Source organism: Anomaloglossus baeobatrachus, chromosome 10 (assembly GCF_048569485.1).
Source record: "Anomaloglossus baeobatrachus isolate aAnoBae1 chromosome 10, aAnoBae1.hap1, whole genome shotgun sequence".
NCBI classification, from domain to species: Eukaryota; Metazoa; Chordata; class Amphibia; order Anura; family Aromobatidae; genus Anomaloglossus; species Anomaloglossus baeobatrachus.
In genome coordinates this window covers 70,663,779-70,669,474 of record NC_134362.1, presented here as the reverse complement: position 1 = coordinate 70,669,474, position 5,696 = coordinate 70,663,779, and the positions used below count along the sequence as shown (strand labels likewise).

Genomic DNA, 5,696 nt, shown 5'->3' with positions numbered 1-5,696 from the left:
TAGAAAGCAGAGTCTAATATTATATATGTACTATACATCATTTACACGTTGATACAAGTTAATCGACAATCAAATTCCTTAACCTGGTCCAAGAGAAATAGTAAGAAAAATGCATTTCATATTAATACCATTAAAATGTCCTGCAGGTTGGCCAGTATATTGTATATAGTAAGTAGTAAGTAGTAAAAGGGGAACCCCAGCACTCAAAAAGGAAGGAGAGAAAGATTTTTGGATGCAAGTCTGTTTTATTTACAACCGACAAACAATGCAAATGTGAACCCTAACACAAAGCAACAAACCAACGTTTCGGTTTATCAGACCTTTCTCAAGGTAGTTGCCTGTGGAGGTAAAAGTATACAGTGAGTGTATATACAAGTGTGACAAACAGCAATATATACAAATATACATCTATATACAGGATATGTACATACTTATAATAGAGACGCATGGGCATACGGGTCACAAGGACAGCCGTCAGAGTAGAAGGTATGTGGAAGGCGTCACATTCAGCATTGGGCGGTATCTGACAGTTAAGAGTAACATGCATAAGAGAAAAGCACCACAATGCAAAATGAAAAAGTGAAATCACTGTTCGTTGGATAAAACAGATGGCAATATAGTCATGTGATAATTGGTACAAAGGAACCAAGAGGATATTAAATCTTCATTAAACATGACTGTTAATTACATACATGCATAACCATTAAACATGGGAGGAGATAGTAGTAATCAAGGTAGCAAAACTACATACCAGAGTAGTGGTGATGTGATGATAAAACACAGAGGCAGAAGAGGAGGGGAGAGGACGCCTGGAAAGGAAGTCACAAAGGTTAGGAAGTGTGAAGCAGAAATGGTGAGGAGTCCACAGGGAATGGAAGCGCTGGATTACCTGCTCATGAAGGACCATAAAGTGCTGGAACAGCGGTGGCAATGGTGATGGCAGCGTGGGTATACTGGGCTGGGGAGCGCCATTATAAAGGCAGCGCTGAGTGGAGCGTCACTTCCGGGTTGGGCGGGCTCATTGCATGGAGGGAAGGTGTCAAATGCGCATGCGCGTGACGTCAGCGGTGCTGAGTCAGCGCTGGGAAGGGCCAGGCACAAGAGCATGAGTGCGATAGGAGCAGAGACATGTCGAGGGGTGTGTGCATGACGTCAGTAATGTGGGATGGACACTGGGCAGCGCCAGTGTCATGGGCGCTGAGTCTGATAGGGATATGGATGTGTCCATCATGTAAGGGGGGTGTGGGCCTGGTGTAACGCTGTAGTTGGGGGGGGCTGGAAGCCAAAACGTAAGATCTGATAGGGGTGTGGAAATGTAAGTGATGTAGGTGTATGATAGTGGCTCAAAGAGGGTCTGATATGGGTATGGGAATGGTGTATGAGAGAGGCAATAGATAGGAATATGTAAGAGTGTATATATGCTAGGGACTGCGAACTGTATCTGTTGAAGGGGCTATGAGCGCACTCAGTGTGAATGTAGTATAGTTACCTGTCAGGAGGCCCAAAGGTGCAGAAGGATACTATAGTGGACTGTGGGTGAAGGAGAAGGGATACTAAGATACCTAAAGAAAGAAAGGAGAGCAAATACAGGCGTCAATATACATGCATAGCAAAAAGTTTTAAATAGGGAAAAAAATTCAAAAAACTGCAGATAAGTAAGAAGCACACGTATCACATTATGTAAAATAATAATAAGTCGTAAGAAGCAATGAAAGAACTAGACATGGACCTCATATTCTCGGTTAAGGCCATGAGGCTCTAGGGTTTGTAGGGTATGAATCCAATAAGATTCCCTCTCACGTAATAGTTTGATGCGATTGCCTCCTCGTCTGGGGGGCAGACATGTTCAAGCACCTGAAATCTCAGTTGTGCAATTGAATGACCAGTGGAAATAAAGTGTGCCGGGATAGGTAGAATCATTTGTTTACAGCGAATTGTCGATTTGTGCTTGCTGATGCGGTCTCGGATATGTTGGGTGGTCTCTACAACATATCCGAGACCGCACGGGCACTTGATAAGATACACGACGTAATTAGAGTCACACGTAAAGTATCCCTGGATGGGGTATCTCCTGCCGGTTCGTGGGTGGGTGAAATGATCACCTTTAGTGACGTGGGAACATTGAAGGCAATGAAGACAAGGGAATGTCCCCTTCCGGCTGGTGGATAGGAAAATTTGCCTGATTGGTGGTTTGGATGGGCCGATGTCTGCACGTACTAAAGATCCCTTAAATTAGGGGGACGCTTGAAACAGAATAGTGGCTTATTTTGGAATTCGGGAATGGAGGGATAAACCTGGTGTAGGAGGGGCCAGTGTTTCAGGATAGCAGTTTTGATGAGTGGGGAAAACAGATGGAAGGTGTTCACAAAGGGGAGTTTTGAGAGCCTAATGACTGTGCGGGTTGTGCAGCAGGTTTCACATAGGGGGGATATCCCCTATTGTGGAATTTTTGGTTCATATTGTATATAGACCTTAGTAACTACACACTGGTCTCAGGCGATGACAGCACTGCAGCATATCTCCGTTAACACTCTGGCTTACACTCTGCTTTCCTGATCTTGCAGCAGGGCTGTGTTTAATAACTAACAATACAGCAGAGCTGAGCTTTATCCCATAACTTACACATTTGAAGATATACCTGTTGTCAGCTCAGCTGCAGAGCTGTGCCTGAACACAGCTAACAGTTCTTCGGCTTCCATCTCACAGGCAGCCAGTGTGGGGGGAGGAGTAGTACAGCTAAGCTGACAGCACTGTGAGAGGAGATATGGAGAGTTGTTTGTAATGAAACAAAGCTCAGCTCTATTGTTCTGTGTTAGTTGCAATCACACGCAGATCTCAAGGAGAACAGACTGTCATTCATTACATGTCCCACACTAGTAACAACTAGAGATGAGCGAGCCTCTGAAGGCTCGAGTTCAGTTCAGTTCGTCGAACAGAGGGCCCGTTCGAGTTCCGTTCGGCGAACCGTTCGACAAACCTCTCGAACCCCATTGAAAACAATGAGAGGCAAACACAAACACATAAAAACACATTATACGTGTACACATACAGTTAATAAACATTGCCATAACACTTACAGGTCCCCGCGACACGTCCTGCACTTTGTCTCCTGCCGCTTTTCCTTCCGATAATCACTGCGTCCTCCCGGTAACCAGCACTGATGATAGGATCTATCGTGACGTCAAAATAGCATGTGACCAGTCACGTGTCTATTATCTCATTGGCTACAGACTGGTCACATGGCTAGACGTCATTGCTAGCTCCTGTCAGTGCATCTCTCCGATACGCGGTGCTCATTTGAGCATGTCCGTGTACCGGCGAAATGCTCTGGCACATGGTCGACTTCCCGTTCCTGCATGTGTGTGCTCTTTACAGAGTCAGCCCACATGTAGGGACTAGCTGTCACAGCCGGTAAATAGCGGCACAGGGAATCACGTGATCGGAGCACTGTTGCTATGGTAACCCATCTGTCAGCAGTGACGTCACCGCTTCCAGCACGCAGCTTCTGTTCACTCACTGAGTGAATAGGGAAGCAGCAGTGTCTTCCTCCCATGCAGTGCTGTCCGATGTAGCAGAACTGCATGGGTTGAAGGAGAAAGAAGACAGAAGAGCAGGATCGTGGAGGGCTGACAGGGAGTAATAAACATGGAGTCTCTAATGTGTCTGTGTATTTATTTCTATTAAAGTATTTTTTCTCTGTGTGGTGTTTTTTTTCTTAACCCTTTATTGGAGATTCTTAATGGTCGGGTAAAACTTGCCTGACATTAACAATTTCTGGCTTAATACTAGCTAGTAAAACAAAGCTAGTATTAACTTATTATTACCCAGCAAGCCACCCGGCTTCAGGGCTGCTGGAAAAGTTGGATACAGTGCCAGATGATGGCGCTTTTATGAAAGCGCCATTTTCTGGGGCTGCTGCGGACTGCAATTCGCAGCAGAGGGGCCCAGAAACCTCGGGCCAACCTGTGCTGTGGATTCCAATCCCCAGCTGCCTAGTTGTACCTAGCTGGACACAAAAATGGGGCGAAGCCCACGTCGTTTTTGTTTTAATTATTTCATAAAATAATTTAAAAAAGGGCTTCCCTATATTTTTAGTTCCCAGCCGGGTACAAATAGGCAGCTGGGGGTTTGGGGCAGCCGTACCTGCCTGCTGTACCTGGCTAGCATACAAAAACATAATAAATGCTTCCCTGGATTTTCCATTGCCAGTGAAGGTAACACCAAGCAGTGGAGGTTAGCAGCCAGTAGCTGCTTGGATTACCCTTAGCTAGCAATACAAAAAATGCAGCGGGAGCCCATATATATTTTTTTTTAATTATTTATTTAATAACTAAAAAAAAAGGGCTTCCCTGTATTTTGATTACCTGACATCACACTACTGTAAAAATAAATCATTAAAAAAAATGACGTAGCGCTCCTCGGTATTTTTGATTCTCAGCGCAGATAAAGCAGACGGCTACGGGTTGCCACCCCCATCTGCCTGGCGTTACCTTGGCTGGCAATCAAAATACAGGGAAGCCCATTAATTTTTTTTTATTTAAAAAAATAGTTTAAAAAAAAAAAATGACGTGGGGTCCCCCCATTTTTGATAGATAGCCAGCTAGGGTAAAGCAGACGCCTGTAGCCTGAAAACCACAGCTGGCAGCTTTACCGTGGTTGGTGATCCAATGTGGAGGTCACCCCAGGCTCTCTTTTTTATAATTATTTTATAAATAATAATAATTACAAAAAAAAAGTAAAGTCCCCCCCAAATTGGATCACCAGCCAAGGTAAAGCGGACAGTTGTGGTCTGGTATTCTCAGGGTGGGAAGGTCCATAGTTATTGGCCCTTCACAGCCTACAAATAGCAGGCCGCAGGCGCCCCAGAAGTGGCGCATCCACTAGATGTGCCAATCCTGGCGCTTCATCCCAGCTCATCCCGTGTCCTGGTGCAGTGGCAAACTGGGTAATAAATGGGGTTGACACTAGCTGCAAGGTCACCTGACATCAATCCCAGCAGTTTGTGATGTCATGGCATCTATCACATACCCGACATCACAAACTGTCAGTACTAACAAAAAAATAGACAAAAAAATGTATTTCAAAAAACACTCCCCAAAACATTCCCTCTTTCACCAATTTATTGTAAGGAAAAAAAATAAGTGGGTCCCACGACGAATCTGGACCGTCTAGAATATGGGGGTACAAGCTCAGGGAACGTATCCCCCATTTTCTAGGAGTGCAGACCCTCCATGTGAGGAGTGTGGGTGCAATGAATCTGCACCCACTCTCCCCGGGTCCACAGCAGCAGAGTTCATGTCGTAACTGTTGCTACCAAAGCTGCAATGCCCTGCTCATGGTAAGCAGGTAAGGGCATGCCTAATCAGGAGATCTATTCTACATTTCTAAATATTGGTAATTGCTGATATTATTGCTATTCCACCTACTATATATTGGGGATAGGATCTTGGAGATGAAATACCCCTTTAAGTCCAGTTATCCAGCTGAATGAATGCTAAACAGCTCGCTATTTACACATGTTTTCTTGTGGCGAATAACGGACTCTCATGTTTGGTAGTCGTTCAGCAGGGCAACTATAAAATCAAATACCTCTATTTGGAAATGTAGTATAGCTCTCCTGATCAACTATGTTCCTTACCTCATGAGCAGGGCATTGCAGTAGCTTACAGATGCATGGTTACCGCCACTCACTGTAT

General features: G+C 44.8%; 1 long non-coding RNA gene across 1 annotated transcript; it reads right to left on the bottom strand.

Annotated features, from left to right (window-relative positions):
* Positions 1 to 444: 444 nt before the first annotated feature.
* Positions 445 to 994, bottom strand: LOC142254430 (uncharacterized). Its single transcript, XR_012727226.1, has 3 exons — positions 890 to 994; positions 752 to 809; positions 445 to 523 (listed from the first exon to the last, which is right to left on the bottom strand). It is a non-coding gene; the product is annotated as an uncharacterized LOC142254430 (long non-coding RNA).
* Between the last annotated feature and the right edge of the window lie 4,702 nt (positions 995 to 5,696).